The sequence below is a fragment of the Arvicanthis niloticus genome, chromosome 15 (assembly GCF_011762505.2).
Source record: "Arvicanthis niloticus isolate mArvNil1 chromosome 15, mArvNil1.pat.X, whole genome shotgun sequence".
Taxonomy (NCBI): domain Eukaryota; kingdom Metazoa; phylum Chordata; class Mammalia; order Rodentia; family Muridae; genus Arvicanthis; species Arvicanthis niloticus.
In genome coordinates, this window is record NC_047672.1 from 44,903,332 (window position 1) to 44,919,461 (window position 16,130).

Below are 16,130 nucleotides of genomic sequence, written 5' to 3' on the forward strand. Positions count from 1 at the left end.
AATACATTAAACAAACAAACAAACAAATAAATAAATCTTTAAAAAAAATAAAATGGAAGTTCTTCAAGCAGTCTAAATTTCCAGCATCCTTATTTAAAATCCTCTATAGTGTGTTTCTTAAACCACTGTATTTTATAGCCCGTGCAAAGGAAAGCTCCTGGCACTCAGCATATGGGTTATACTTGCTTGAAACCAGAAGGAATATTTTGAGACAGTTGTGTTTCTATTCTAAAACATTTAATATTCTTTCTCTCACCTTTTAAAATGTCTCTTTTGTTTCTTCTTTCTTTTTTCATCTGGCATAATTAGCTGGGCCCTACTTCCTCATTAGTTGTTGATAACAAAGGGAAAGGATAAATCACATAGTATATACATGCTATATTAAAAGATAAGGTCACTCATATCAACCAATGCAATTAGTATATTTAATAATGTTAGTATAGGTATACCCATTTACTTGCACATTGATAAACTATTTAATTTTATAGATTTAATGGATCCTATTGGTGAGGACAGCGACAATGGCTGGGGACAGATGGACTGGAGAATAGACAATTGAGGATTAGCTTTCTTTTGATCAGAACTTCTGCCAAATACAAACAGAATCCTCTTAAAGTTTCCTCAGCTATAGACGTTTGCATTTTTGTTTTCTATTTTAACTCTGTTCAAATAAAGGGAAACACCGTATTAATTTTTTTTTTTACACACAGTGTAAGGGTTTCAACACTCTGCAAATTCCATACTATATAGAGAATGTTGACTCTCTCTCTGTGAGACTCTGTGGTTAAGCCATAGAGCCCAACTTAAGTGTGGATTAGAGAACTGGGGAAGTGAAGGAGACAGAGCAAGACAGTGTTCAGCAGTCAGGATCATCCCAGCATTGTGGGTTGTGACTACATATTTTCCTTTTCCAGCTTCTGTGTTCTTGACCCAGGAACTCAAAGAAGACATCAAAGCCTGGGCCATCTTGTCTATAAAATTTTTAAAGTTTGTTCTTATTTTGCCAGTATTGTCCATGTATATATATATTATTGTAATCATCTTCATACAGCAATTTCTGTTTCTTATCTCATCATTCCCAGTGACTCACACTTTGCTAAAGCTGTTCCCTTTCTACCTTCATGCTTCTTTATGATGAAGATTTTATGCAGGTGGTCATGAAATACACACATCTGTAGGGTTCTTAACTACAGTTGGGTCTTCAGTTGATGCTACTATCACTTTCAAGTGTTTGGCTCTCTGCTTCCTCCTTTCTTCTGTTATTCTTCTCTGATCTCTTCCTCTTATCTCTTATTTTTAGTTACTATAAAGAATGAAAAAAAAAACTTATAGTTAAATGTAATTCTTGGGGGCAAGTCAGATTGTCATAGCCACTGTTCCAAGTAAATCAAGTAAGTCTTCTTAGCTTGTATTAGAGTTGCATGTTCATTATTTTTAGAAGCAGATGGAACCATTGAGGGCTTTGAATAATAAATGATGAACAGAAATGATGACCATCACTTCTACAAAATCTTCGAAAGCTGCTTATTATTCTACATTCTATGTTCTACTCCAATATGCCAAGTTCATATGTGGAGATGAGTATCTATCATCCTAGGTCTTTAAGTGACCAGATGGAGCACACACACACACACACACACACACACACACACACACACACACACTAAACAATTTTTGAAGTTGTTATGGCAGCATATGGCATCCTATTTTGTCTGACATGGAATAATTGTTCAGTTGCAAAGGACTGTAGAGACTTGTCATTTTTTTAATCTCTAGGAAGCTGCAGTGTCAATCACAAGAGATGCCATCTCATTTGGAACACCCTAATATTGCACAGAAAGAATATACACTTTTATTTATCTTACAAATAACATGTCATACTCAGAATAGATGAAAGACTGCATGAAAAAATTTTAAATATGATGACTTTTGTATATATAACACTTCTTTTTTTAAATATTAAGTTTATCTTCTCTTCACTAAGGTCATATTAACTTCAAAATTGAAATGCCTTTGGGAAGAAGGATATTTTAATTCTTATCAGTCATTTATTCCTTAGTGAATAAGGTATGTAATGAATTTGAGTATTTTATAAAAATGGTTTTGGGTAGCAGGAAAAATGAAGAGATAGTAAGGGACCATGGCACCTGTCAGGAAACAGGAAAAACGACACAGAGGTTGATTATTGAGGACTAATTTTGTCTACTTCAGAATTTTTAGTTGGAGTTGGTCTTTAATACTCTAGTGCATGTTACAATTAAATATAAGCTCTAGAGAAATCTTAACATCCTTAGTATTACAGAAAATTAATTTATATTTATGCCATAAGGGTTTCTAGACTCTTGTTCTTCAAAACTGAGTTGTTGGGAACAGAAAAATTTGCTTATTTTGGGTGGATTTTTTCTGTAATCGATAGAACAGTGGTGTGTCTATACACTTCTGCTGAAATTGCTGGGACACCAGTGGACTGATCTTTCCAAATTTTATTAACATGGATGAAAAGCAATTAGAAGTGAAAACATCCCAGTTCTGAGATTCTACAGTAATATACAGTAGGGGCCTTGTGCAGGAACATTTCTGTAGAGAACGTTTCTAGTCAAGCACACCGTCCATTTGATTAAGAAAGTTCTAGCAAAGTTTTAAGGATATTTTAAATGTTTACAATATTTCACTTACAAGTATCCACATTTCATTCACAGTGGACCTAAGGCAGATTTGTAATTTACTATTTATCTTATCTAGGCAACATTTGGTCGTAATACATATAGAAAAAAAAATTAGTTTTCTAACTTCTGTCCTTCTCCAAAGTCCCAGTGAAATCAAACTTTTGAATGATTTTTGCCAGTGCTCTTATATAAAGCATTAATCTCTCTAGACATAACTTTTATTAACTAGTAACACAAAACACACTGTTTATCTATTACATTTTAATTTTTTGATTTGTTTTCTGTTGTCATATTGATTTTAGATTTTGTGTTATGAGAGTCATCTTTTGTTTTTTAGAAGATTTTTAAAACTCTTTTCAGTGTTTTATATTACAATTTTTTAATAAAATACTTAGGTCATTAATTAGTAGATACAAATAAGCAGCACGTGCGCGTGATTACACGCTTGTGCACACGTGCGCATGCACACATACACACACACACACACACACACACACACAAGCTAGAAATCTTATGGGCATAACCATATTCCATGAGCAAATTCAACAGTCATTATAAGAACTTTTCCAGGGGCCATTGACTTTTGAGAGCTCAGTGAAGAAATTTGAAGTAACAGGAAATATTTTTTTTCTATTTTTAAGGCCTAACATACAGTTTTTAGTAAAATACTTTCAGAATCCATTTGTAAAGTTTGCTAGCTGCCCACATGACAATCAGAAACTTCTCTATGTATTTATTAATATTATTAACTTAAATATAATCTCTTATCTTTGTCTTAATGGCCCCTGAAAGCTAGGCACTTTCTTTTCCTTTCTCACCTAAATGTTCTCTGTCTTTCCAAAGGCCAGGTATAAAATATAATCTCACCATAGCATCAATTTTATTTTCTATTTTACATATTTTCTTGCTTAATTGTTTCATTTTCATGGCCTAACTGAAATCACAAAAAGGTATTTGTTTTATTATAAATTATATTATATTATATAGTATATACTATATGTAGTATATACTATGTATACTATAACATAGTATAAATAGTGTATATTATATAAAAATATACAGTATATAAGTATTTTATGTATACTATAACATAGTATAAATAGTGTATATTTATATAAATATACAGTATATAAGTATTTATATATACTATGTATATGTACACACACAAACACATACACTTGTACATCAAAAGTTCAATTTTATATTTCTGTCTAATCTACTTGGAAAGATCAATTATTCTTGGTCAAGGTTGAAGATATCATAAAGTCTTTGAGAGCAAATAGAGAAGTAGGGAAACTTGAATTATAAAAATTCAGGAAATAGTCTTAAAGCAAAAACTCAAACAGTAAGTCAAAGTGTAATTCCTAACTGAAAAGTGGGCAAGGTCAGTGTTCTGAAGAAACTTACTTGTAAAGCAGAATGTGTTGCAATAACTGTGGGGTCTTAGTCCACTGAACTATTCACCACAGACTGCCATTGTAAATTCTGGGGAAAAGTGTTTATTATGGGGCAACAGAGGTATCAATGAGAGAATTTTTACTGTAGCCACACTACTGTGGAGCAGTTTTGCTGGAATGCCGTTTCTCAAATTAGTAGCATATTTCTGATAAAGAAAGGAAGTCGCCTTAACTTGAAACTGCTGTGTCATTTCTTCTTCCTTAACCGAAATTCCAACCAGAGTTCAGGAAATGCCCTAATTGGTGACTTCTCTTTTCTCCTTCCTCAACTAAGTGGATTCCAAGCCGTTCAAACCATTCATTTCTCGTGAACAGACCCTTGACTTTTGTGCTTATGCTGTGGGACGAGGGACTGCTGTTTGTAGCAGTGATGATCCAGCTAGAACCCAATCAGTGCTGGTAGGTAACCAATCTGGAAGGTTAATTTTCTATGCTTTAAACAAATATGAAGACAAGTTCAATCAATACCTGTTTTGCTTTGATGATATGCATAGCTCTCTTGTAATTATGGTTTCATCTTGCATGATAACCAGGTATCAAGATCTTAGAGCAGCCAACCTATGATTTGCTATAAAGTGAGTGAGATACAACTGGAATGCTATTAATTTCTATTTTATTCAAGATATAGAAGTCACTGTTTTAGTTCATGATAACCTTGGAAATTTCTTCTTCTAGTTTAATATTTTCAGATATTTACTAATTTGGAATATAATTTAACATTTTATTGCATCGTATGCTATTTTATGAGTAAATGTTAATTTCTATTTACATTCTAACTATGATTCTTTTATTGGTTTTTAGAGGTAAGAATATATAAGTTTTGTTCTTAGCAGATAATAATCCCAGACAGCATTTTAGCATGTGTTCATTTCCCAAGGTTAGGCTATGCTATTCTTTTTGTACATATATAGATTTAATTATTTTGTTTAGGAGATTTCAAGTATACTAAACCAGTAGCTTTTTAAGTAATAATTTTAAATTGAAACAAGTTCCTAGCATTTAGAGCCAAGGCTATTTTTCTATATGTGCCCAAATACAAATATAGAAGTGTTATATATGTATATGCACATAGATTTGTCTCTATCATTATTCTATATCATCAATACTATCTCATTTCATTAAGAATAGGTATTTTGAGAACAATAATGAACCTGAGGAAAATTTTAATTTTGCTTGAGCAGTTCTTTGGTAACTTATTTGCTAGAAGCCTCATTTAGTGATAAAGGGTTTTCAATGCACTTGACAATTCTTCCCCGTTCAAAGGCTATGTCAACAATGCAAGCTAAAACAGAGTGGAGAGTTCAGCAAGATCATGCGAGAAGAGTGCTTCACTTGGATCTTGCATGAAACTGATTGTGGTTAGACACTTTCAAGTAGCTTTTGAATTAATTCTTTCCCATATTTGGTGGAAACAACCTTAAATAAATCAAACTTGAGGTTTACACTTGAGTTTTTAAAGAAACTTTTAAAGCTATGAACTCAGTGGAATACATATCTTCCCATTGTTTCCTGGGTTTTGTTACTTTCTCATCTTTGCTTTCTTTGTGAAGCAGTATAATACTGTAGTGAATGAGTAGATTTTGCTGAACTGAAGCTTGGAATTGATGTTAAAAGCAAAACAAGTTTCTTAGATGTTAACTCAACTTCATATCTTAGAATGAACATTTATATTCTAACTAGACAAGATACTTTGCAAGATGATTGTATATAATGCCAAATTAAAGCAAGTATATTTTTCAGGAATTGTAGTGATTTGCATGGTGAAAGTAGAAAATCATTTTTAAAAACAGTGGCTTGACAGCTGGCTGTGACAGATTCAGATACTTTAAACCCAACAACTGACTGAAGTTGGAGAGCCCTGTGGTAAAATTAGGGAAAGGCTGGAAGAAGCTGAAAAAGAGAGTGATCCCATAGGAAGACCAGCAGTTTCAACTAACAGGAATCCCTGAGATCTGTCAGACACTGAGCCACCAAACAGGCAGCATACAGGAGGTGGTCCGAGGACCCCAACACATATACAGCAGAGGACTTCCTGGTCTAACCCTCAAAAGACTTAAGGCCCCAGGGAGTAGGGAGGCCTGTCAGTGGGGTGACGTCTTCTTGGAGATAGGGAAGAGGAAGAATGAGATGAGGAACTGTGGAAGGGCAGACTGGAAGGAGGGGGGAAACAACTGGATTGTAAAATAATAATAATAATGATAACAATAACAATAATAATAATAAAACAGTGGCTCGAATAATCAGAAAGTGAGAACTCAAAGAACAAAGTATTCTTCCACAATGGCTTGAATACACAGATGAAAGCTGCTTCAAACAGAGTCACATGGATAATGATGAAAGACCTGTGCATATCTTCTAAGTTCATCCTTTGTCCATCAGTGTACAACTAAAACTATCTCAAGTCAGCTCACCATTGCAGATTTCTCCAGGAGATCAACTCTTACAGTTAAAAACAATCAAGACAACACCAGAAAAAGACATGTAGTTTTGGCAGATTCAGAAAAGGGCCAAGTTTACAAAATCGCATTCGTCACCCTGATGTTTACAAATGTCACGTTGATAGGAACACCTGCTTGGCAACAAGTAAAGCTGCTCTAGATAGCAAAATCCACTGTAACTCCACTTTCACATACAGTATAATCTAGGCAAGGAATTTAAGACACAAAGCAGTGGGATGACAGAAGCACAAAACAGCACAAAAGCAATGGAGACAGAGGAAGAGTGGACTCACAGGAGAGAACAGAGAGAATAGTGGACAGAGAACATTCTCCAAAGCGTTCCTTTGACAGTTGGTAGCTTTAATCCAGGACTCTGTGAAGATGGGCTGTAGGTGTTTTGAGGTGTCTCCGGATTTGCCTGTCCTCTCCTCCCCCAACTTGGGCAAGCAGTTGGTAGCTGTGATTCAGTGAAATTGGATTCTTTGGGGGCATGGAAGGCCCTGACCATTTCAAACTAAAACAAGAGCAATTTAAGAGTGGAGGTGATTTGTATTATGAATTAAGAAAATAGAGAAAGGCAAGTACTGGAAAGGTGAAAGGATGTTGTGCAATTTCCTCAAGAGACCAATGTTAAAAATAGACTGGTTGCTTGGCGTGCTGGTGAATGCTTGTGATCCCTGCAATGTGGGAGACAGAGGTGGGAAGATCATGAGCTCAGATTCCAGGTCAACATGGGAGAATAGTGAGTCCCTGTCCACAGGTTAAAAAAAATATCTTGGAGAGAAGGACCTTATTACTGATTTTAAAAAAAATTGCTCCCAGAGAAAACAGCAGACCAAACCCTGTAACCCCAAAGACACATTAGGCTGCACTTTTTCTCTTTTCTCTTTTTAAGTTTAAAAGAAGAGGTGAGAATTTGATGTAAAATTTAGAGGTGAGGTAATGAAAAGCATTCAAGATGCTTGAGGTGGACTTCTGATAGGATCCTATGCTCTCATGTCTACTGCTGAGTTACCTTGAAGGGTTTTTAAAATCATCTCTTGTGTTTATTGAAATGTTCTTTAGTTTGCCTAACAGAGACATTATGTTTATGTCCTACCTACTTCCATTGGACCAGACATGTCTACCCTGCCTTTCACTCCCTCCTGTATTTCTTTCTTACACAAACATGCTTCCAATGCTTAGAAGACAGTGTGCACATAGATAAATATTTGGGTTTCATAGTACATAGACCCAAATAAGGTCTTCTACATAATTCCATATTGAGCGTTTTTACTCAAAGGTCTAGGTCAGGACCTGGGATGCTGATAATGTGAATGGTCAGGTGGTAGTATTCGCTTCTTCTCTTCCCTTAGAGGCTCTGCAGATGCAAATGTCTTTTAACACACTGGACCATGTCTTGCCAACAGCTGGTAGGCGGCAATTTAACTACCAGATTTTAAACTTGAATTGAGATTTCTCCTTAATAACTTTTAGTGAACAGGCATCTGACCCTTTGATATCCTCTCAGATGCTTTTCTCCAATTTGAAAAACCACTTTCCCTCCTCTACAATTATAATTTGCAGGCAATTTTCTGGCAAAGGGTGATTTGTCCTCTCTATCAAAACTGCACACGCCATTATAAATCTTTTGTATTTTTTTCTATCAAGCTCATACAAACCTTTTACATTTTCCTCAGTATTTTCAAAATTTAAAGTACCAGAGTCTTTCTTCTTGCCCCACTCAATCTTTTTTTCTTTTTAACTGAAAATAACCATAGCTTACGAGCTTTTGAGAATTTCTTGCCAAAATTCCTTATAAAATGTTTGGGAAGTCTGGAACATATCTCCTCTTAAACTGAACAGAAAGAAGCCAGTCAATGGGCACGTACAATGTGTTCACCAGTGACACTGTCCTCTGAAGAAGCTGCAGGCCATGCTAGTTAAGCTGAGCTAAGAATGGTGGTGGTATCTGCCAATGAGCAACTTAGGTGTTTCCATACTTACATAAAGAGAAAATTGTTACATTGAAAGTGTGGATGAACTCCCTGTGAGTATGGGAATGTAGGGAGATCATTGAAAGTTGAAGAATGAAAAATACCTTGAAAAATAATTTCCTATTCTCTAGATAGATAAGCTATGGAAGAAAAGATTTAAAGCAAACATTTAGCATATGCAAAACAGATCACGGTAGTTTCCTTTAGAGCTTGGGGTCACTGTGAGAAATAGCAAGAAGGAGGTGTGGAGAAATAAGGGGGAGTCAGACCTTGAAAAGCTCTGTTTATCTTAAGACTTGGAGAATTTTGATGGTAGAAGTAACTTGATCTGATACATCAGCATCAGTATTTGTTTAAGCTCTTTGGGCTCTAGCCATCTAGAAAGATTAGAAAGTAAAAGACTGGAAAGGTTAGCTGTGTATTTTTGTTTATAAAATGCTCCTAAGTCTGCTTTAACCCATTTGAGGCCCCAAATCTGAGACAGGGAAGTAGATGTGATTTCTCATCTCCAACAAGAAGGTCTGTCCAACTGACATCTGTTTGCCATGGGAAAACTAGTACTTTTAAATCAACTCTCACTGGGCATATTAATTACTCAAGTTTAAGCTCTTATCCCAAACAGTATATAGTCAACACAATAGTGTTTTTGTAGACATTTTGCCTCATATTGCTTTATTTTGTTTGGGTAAGTTTTATTTTGTTTTTATTTATTTTTTAACTGATGTTTTGCTTGTAAATTATAGTTTCTGATCTTGTGTTTTAATGTGTGTGTGTGTTTCTTTTCCCTTTTTAAATTCTATAATGGATAAATTCTACATGATAGTTTGTTCTCTGAAGAAAAAGAGAAAAAAAGAACACGGTGTTTGATAAGTGGGCAAGTGGAAAAGTGGGTAGGATCCTGGAGGAGTTAAGAGAGGGGAAACCATAATCAGAATATATTGAATACGAATTTTTTTAAAAAGCTATGTTGACGTATCTCTGGGCCATGTTTTGCAAATATGTGTATTGTTGGTTATCAGAAAGCACATTGCTGAGAATATGAGAGACCCCACCTCATGGGAGAGGATAGATAGTGTTAAGCAGTGACATTTCCCAGTGCAGAAAGAGTCATTTCTGTGTTGACAGACATCAGCTCTCAAGCAAGTTGTTTGAGCAAACACATGATTCAGTGATTTCTCTGTGGTTGCCTGGTGTGGAGCTGGTGGAACACACAGGGAAATAGGAAGTCAAATGAGCAGTTTTAGTGTGTTACTCACTTTCCATGTGACTTCAAATAAGTCTTTCTGTTTGTGTAAACTATAAGAATTAATGCCCAGTGTGGAGAATGAAGGTCAGGGCCCTGGTATGAGGATAAACGATAAGGAATCTGTTGGGGCTTAAAGTCCACTCTGGTACCTGAAAATAGCTATGGATTTCTTAAGAGGCTAAACTTGGGTTGGACAAAAACAGCTCTGAGACAGGAAATCTCCATCTGAGCATGAAAGGAGGTCCTTTCCCTGTCTCCTTATAAAGTCTCAATTCCACATGTCTGACAGGTTTTCATAGCATGGAATCTGATGATGAGCCTCGGATCTAAGCTCCTCATACTGTCTCCTAGGGAAGGAGTTCTCCTCTTAGGGAACTCTGCTTTGGGATAGAACTTTCAGAACACAGTGAAAGAGAGAGTGAGGGAGCCATGCACATTGTGGGAAGGAACTGTCAATTTGCTTTTTCTTCATAAGATAGTCCACGTTCCCCTGTTCTCCAAAATGTATTGCCAATTCATTTACATTCTGCCAATTGTACTGACATGTCTCCATCCCAGTAAACACCAACAATGAGAAGTATGACAATGCTTTTGTAGATGGGTATAAAGATGAAAAGAAAAACCATCACAGCAACAAAAGTCATACTCACAACTATCCACAATTTTCTAAGAAAAGGAAATACTTTGTAAAAATAAATAGGTAAGTTGATATTAACTCTTTTAGTGGGAAACCAAAGAGAGGGTCAGAGTAGTAACCCCTCTTCTAGTAGTAGAAGTCTTCTTTGATGAATTTTAACAGATGCTTAAATCAGTTATATTTGGTGAAATCTCTCTCCCCATTTCCCATCTTTTCTGACCTCCCCTCCTGTCTCTTCCCATCATGTCTCCATCTCTCCCCCCTTTCCTCTTTTTATTCCTTATCTTTCTCATAGTTGATTTCTTTTTACATGATAATAGGAAGCCTTGATTATATATTAATTATGTGCTTTTTGTGTACTAAAGGCTCCCCAAGCTCTGTCATATTTTAATCTGACAATACTCTAGAGGCAAGTAGTGGTATTACTATGTCTCTAAAGGGAAAATGATGATTTTGAAGACTAGTTGACTTTCTCACCATGCTAAGCAATGTACTGGGACCGGAATGGATCTGGGTCTAAGCAGTACTTAAACTCTTCATTTGTTGAAGACAAGCCCTCATCTTTATAGCAGGAGAGGTGAAACAGTTCAGTATATGGGGGAAAGACCCATCAGAATCAATGCCATCCTAACAGTGTTTCCAAGTCTCACACAAGGATAACGAGGACTCTAACTGTATTCAATTTGCAAAAATAACAGATGCAGAGGTAACAAGGGACAAGAGAAGATGTCTGCATTTCATGAAAGAAAGGGGCAAAGTGAAGAGACTCATTAATGTCGAAGCAGTAGATGGATAACCAGGGACAAATATCAAGTAGATTTGCTTCAGTTTGGGCAGAGAAAGGTCATTGATTATTTTTGGTTAAACTGGTTCACAGAGGCCAGGTCTCCACTAAAAAAAGGGAATTAATTGCTTCCATTTCCCACTAATTGCCTCAACATTTCCCTTTGCTTTGTCATTGGAGATTTGGTCAGAGAGGAGAAAAGTCAAAAGTCAGAGTTTGATGGAATCTACATAAAAAGGGAATCTGAGGAGACCAAATTATGGCATTTGGTGTAATAATGATAATGATATTTAGCATTTTCCCTGGGAGTGCTGTGGATTTTTAGAGCCCTTTTCAATCTTTAATCAGACCATAGGGCACATTTAAAAGAGTTCACTGTTTTTATTTCCATCTAGAGGATAAGGCATCACAGAGAGATGGACTGACCCAGGGCAAGTCTCCTGAGATGTTAATCCCATATATTAGATCATACCCTCCAATGTTGAGTTTTAGCTAGAAATCCAGGCTCTTCCCAGTGGCTCAGTTCATTCTTGCTTTTTCAGTCTTTAGGAATTTTACACACTGCTGTTTGAGATTACTGTCTCTTGTGAGGATTGAAAAATCACCTATGAAAACAGTATGGAATTCTTTTGGTACTGTAAACATTAGTTTTCTGCCTGTTCATGTTGGCTTTCTTATCATGTGACAAGACCTTGTACCTTGTATTTGTTGGCTGAATAAGTTAATTTTTAAAACCATTTACAGCAACAAGTCTCTTGAAACCTGTAGGTTTTACCTGGTTAGCATTTATTGTTTTGGAGACAAATGTGGCAATTAAGAAAGTACAATAACAGTATTCTGCACATGTTTGGTGGGTGTTAGATCATTCTGGCTTCTCTGGTTTACTGAGAGTTCCTTCTGAGTGAGATCTGCTTCTTGAGGAAGTTCCAACCTTGCAATAGAAACTCTTTGCTGGGTAACCAGAAATGCAAGCTACTGTTAAGTGTATACATTCTCAGAAACATGTATTAGAAAGGAACATAGCCTTTCAAGCCGAATGGCTAGATTGCCAAACTGACTCTGCCAAAATCAGCTTTTTGACTCCAGGGAGGTTGTATTTATGAAATTCTGCTTCTTCATTTGTAAATCTACTAGGAGTTTTATGGCTATTAAATGAGAAGCCAATACAGTGCTTAACATGCGTTGTGCAGAATAACAATCTTGCAATGCCGGCCATTATACTTATTAGTGCTATTATTGGATATTGGCAATGTATTGAGTGATTAAATACTGATGGGACTACATTTAAACAGCATATGCTATGCAGGACACTACTTAATAAAATACTTTATTTGAACAGGATGCTTTTAATATTATGGTGCACTTGAGCTCGATCATCTTCCTGCAGTCTACAGCTTTCATCCAATATTGGGAATGATCTTTCAAAACTAAGTGATTTTGATTGGATCAAGCTTGGACATTATTTCGGAATGATGTTGTCATATTATATTCATTGTGCCATCAGGTGTCCCTGCATACTGGATGGAAACATCTGGTCCAAATCCACATGGTTTGTCTTTTAATATGGAGACAGTCTGGCTCATTGATTCTAAAACGTGCAATCTATCACAGCTTTGCAAGCACTGGAATATATTTCCACATTGGCTTTTGTCAATGATAGTTGAATCACTTTCACCTCCATTTGTAAATATAGTAAGCATACTTTTTCATGGTTAACTCCCTTTTGAAAAGATCTTACTCATATTGAGAATAAATAAGAACTGTGGATAGTGGCATCATTTTCCTCACATCCTCCACGGGATTCTCCTTGGTGGTTTGTTTCATCTAATGAAGTATAGCTAGCTAGCATGAACCTTGGTTTAGACCCAAGTATTAAAGTCCCAATTAACAAATGTGGTCCTCTGGGTATGTATGGGGTCCCAAGTTCTGTTCTCCAGCTCTTACCCCTTGCCTTCTTTCCATAGATCTCAGACTGTCCGTGGGGCTTTTCTTCCCTTTGTAGATATTGTGGACACACTCCAATGTGATGTGAGCCTCAATTGTCAAACTAGCAGTTCATAACTTCTTGGACTTGTTATTCCTAAACAATGCAATGAAATAAAACTCTCTTCAAATATATAAACAGAACATACCTCAGAAACAGCAGATCCTGAGATTGTATACACGGGAAACCTGGTTTGACTATTTTGATTAACTTGACTGCTCAAGTCAGTCAAAATGTAATCACCAGTTCAGGCAATGGTTCTTGACAGATTTTTTGGCCTGCTGATTGCTGATTTGGTTGGCTTGCCTGTCAGGTTGAAGTGGTCAGATTGACTGGAGACATTCTAACAGATAAATTTGACTCAGGAGGACGTGGGTGGCTGTATACCAGAATCTACTTTAAATAACTTTATTTGAAATCTGCACTTATTTCCCTGGGACTAGGGAGAGAAGTTTGAAAGTGACATGCTACAGCATTTGACTTTCTAGACTGAGATGTCTCAGCAATAGTTAGAGTTGGCAATGTATTTATAGGCTACAACACAATCACATTCTCCTGATGCACACAAAGTTCAATAATACTGAAACTTTATTCCAACTTTGGAGCATCCTAAGAAAGCCTCATTTTCGTTGACTTTTTTGAAGGGTCGGTGATAGACATATGACAGTAAATGACTTCTCAGATGTCTTGAAACCTATTTAATTAGCAGTGTTTTATAGTAAACAGAGCTGACCTTGCCAGTAGTGACAGTCATAGAGAGAATTTATGAACAAAAATGAAAACAAAACACTGAATAGTTTTTATAAGAGGCAAGAAAATTTTGGCTGAACTTTACTATTTGAACTAGTTTTAAAGGAAGCCATTTTAGGTATCAATTATAATGTCCCCTTGGAAACTTGATTTTGCAATGAACTTCCAAACTTGGGCAAGACAAAAATAACACTGTAAAAATGGAAAGAATGATTTATGCTTATATTATAGTCTTAAATTTTTATGGGGAAGACATAATGAGGTTATTGTCTGCTCTAAGCATATTTTTATAAGGTCTGGTTTATGTTGGTTGAGTAGCCTAATGTGTTTACATTGAGAGTCTGAAATATCCTGTTATTGTTAGAAAGAATTATTTATGTGCTGCTCCTTAACTCCCCCCAAATTCTTACTTTTCACATGAAAATGTTTTGTAAATGTTCTGGATTTAGATGTTATCTTGTATACTTAAAAAATTAAATTCAATGATAAGTTTAGATAGAAGTTAGGGACAGAGTGTTTCCAAAAACTTTAAAATAATGACACATTTCTTCAGATAACCTAACACCATATTTTCTCTATGTTACAGTCACTTAATCTATCATGCATTTTTTAAAATTTGTGATTGATCAAGGGAAAGGAAGCTTACATTGGCTTTACTCTCAGGTTTATGTTTTTAAACTATAATATGAGTAATCGTTGTTAGCAATAAAGCCTTTTACAGGAATGAAAGAGACAGCTATGTAAAATTTCATGCTATAAAAATGCTATCAGGAGACATTGGGTTATATATTTAAATATCACGTGTCAACGAACTGTAGTATCATTATCCATACTGTTGCAGTGACCATCTTGATAATGTACATCAATTACACATTTCAGACTATTCAAATTTATGTTACAGAAAATAAATCAGGAGGATGAATTTCAAAATGTTCCCTCCTCAGCATTAGAAAAATTCATGAAGATATTTGTTAACCTGAGTAGCAAAATGTTCAATGATGGCTCCTGATTGGGAACAGGAAAATTGTTCTGGGATGTTTTGTTCAATCGTATACTCTTAATTCTTAACCTATTGTGTAGGGTATAGTATGAGGATTCTCAATTCACTAGCTGGCTGGGATAGTCAGAAATGTATATTTGATTAAAAGCAAACAGTATGAACTGAGTTATTCTACTATCACCAAACTATGAACGTACTTAGAAGTGAGCACCAGAACAGAGGTAAGTAATCTTATATATGTGTAATCTTTATTTCTCTGCTCCTTAACTAAATAATTAAGATATCAATAAAACAATAGTAGTTACAGGAGACTAAGTCAGAGATCATAAAAGGGATTAATCAATGGCTATAAAAGTTATCTGTGAATAAATAATACTTTAAAAGAATCCCATTAAAAGCAACTTGATTGGTCATACTATAACCTTGTAGCTGCATATTCAAAAGTTTAGTTTGTATGCTAGAGAACACTCATATATAATTGAACCTCTGAAAGAGACTGAAGTTACCAGAGGTGGAAACATCAAATTGTCTGTGCACTAGATCATTATTTTTGCTGTGTTCATGGAAAGAGATAGTATTTAATGTTAATAAAATAGCTACCACTTTGGCATTCTTAAGTACTCTACAAGTCATAAAAGAAGTCAGAAACATGCTTGCAAGTATTGTGAAAAGTCTGTAAGGATAGTTCAGGGAGGTCTTGATTGTGAGGTTCATGAGTGTTCAGAAATGCTCCAATGCCCTGGGCTAGACCTCATAGCTCAGCCTGCAGTTAGTTTGCTCTCTTCTGTGTAATCCTTTTGGTCTAATGGAGTCCTCTTCTTCATTGGGTCTCCCACTTTCTTCCCATTTAGCTTAGCCCTTACCCCTTTTTCACATTCTGTCTTTCCTAATTAGAGTTCCATGCCTTTTTCTTCTATTGCACTAGGTCATCCTTGGTCAGTGTGGCCCCCGTGTTACCACCATAGAAGACAGTTCTATAACAATATGCAATTACTACTCCACAGGTCTTTAGGGGAAGCTGGGCCTTCTTCCACCTGGTGGCACTTCAGCCCATCTTCCATCTCATTGGGCAGATTTTTTATATTTAACTTCCCTCCTCCTGCTTCAGATCTTCTTAGCTCTCTCCATTATGAGTAGATGAATTTGCAAAGAATTGTATTGAAATAATCTAATACAGCAAGAGATTCTCAGT

The 16,130-nt window shown here is 35.8% G+C and overlaps 1 protein-coding gene across 2 annotated transcripts in view; it reads left to right on the forward strand.

Moving 5' to 3' along the window:
- Nucleotides 1-16,130, forward strand: part of Tfec (transcription factor EC) — a 134,308-nt gene that overhangs the window by 63,563 nt on the left and 54,615 nt on the right. Inside the window, exon 1 of one of the 2 annotated variants that reach the window (XM_034519425.2) lies at nt 4,192-4,522. The exons of the other annotated variant lie outside the window; for it this stretch is intronic. The gene's annotated coding sequence lies outside the window, so the exon portion shown is untranslated. Of the gene's footprint in view, nt 1-4,191; nt 4,523-16,130 lie in introns of those variants that run through there. 2 annotated transcript variants of the gene reach the window in all.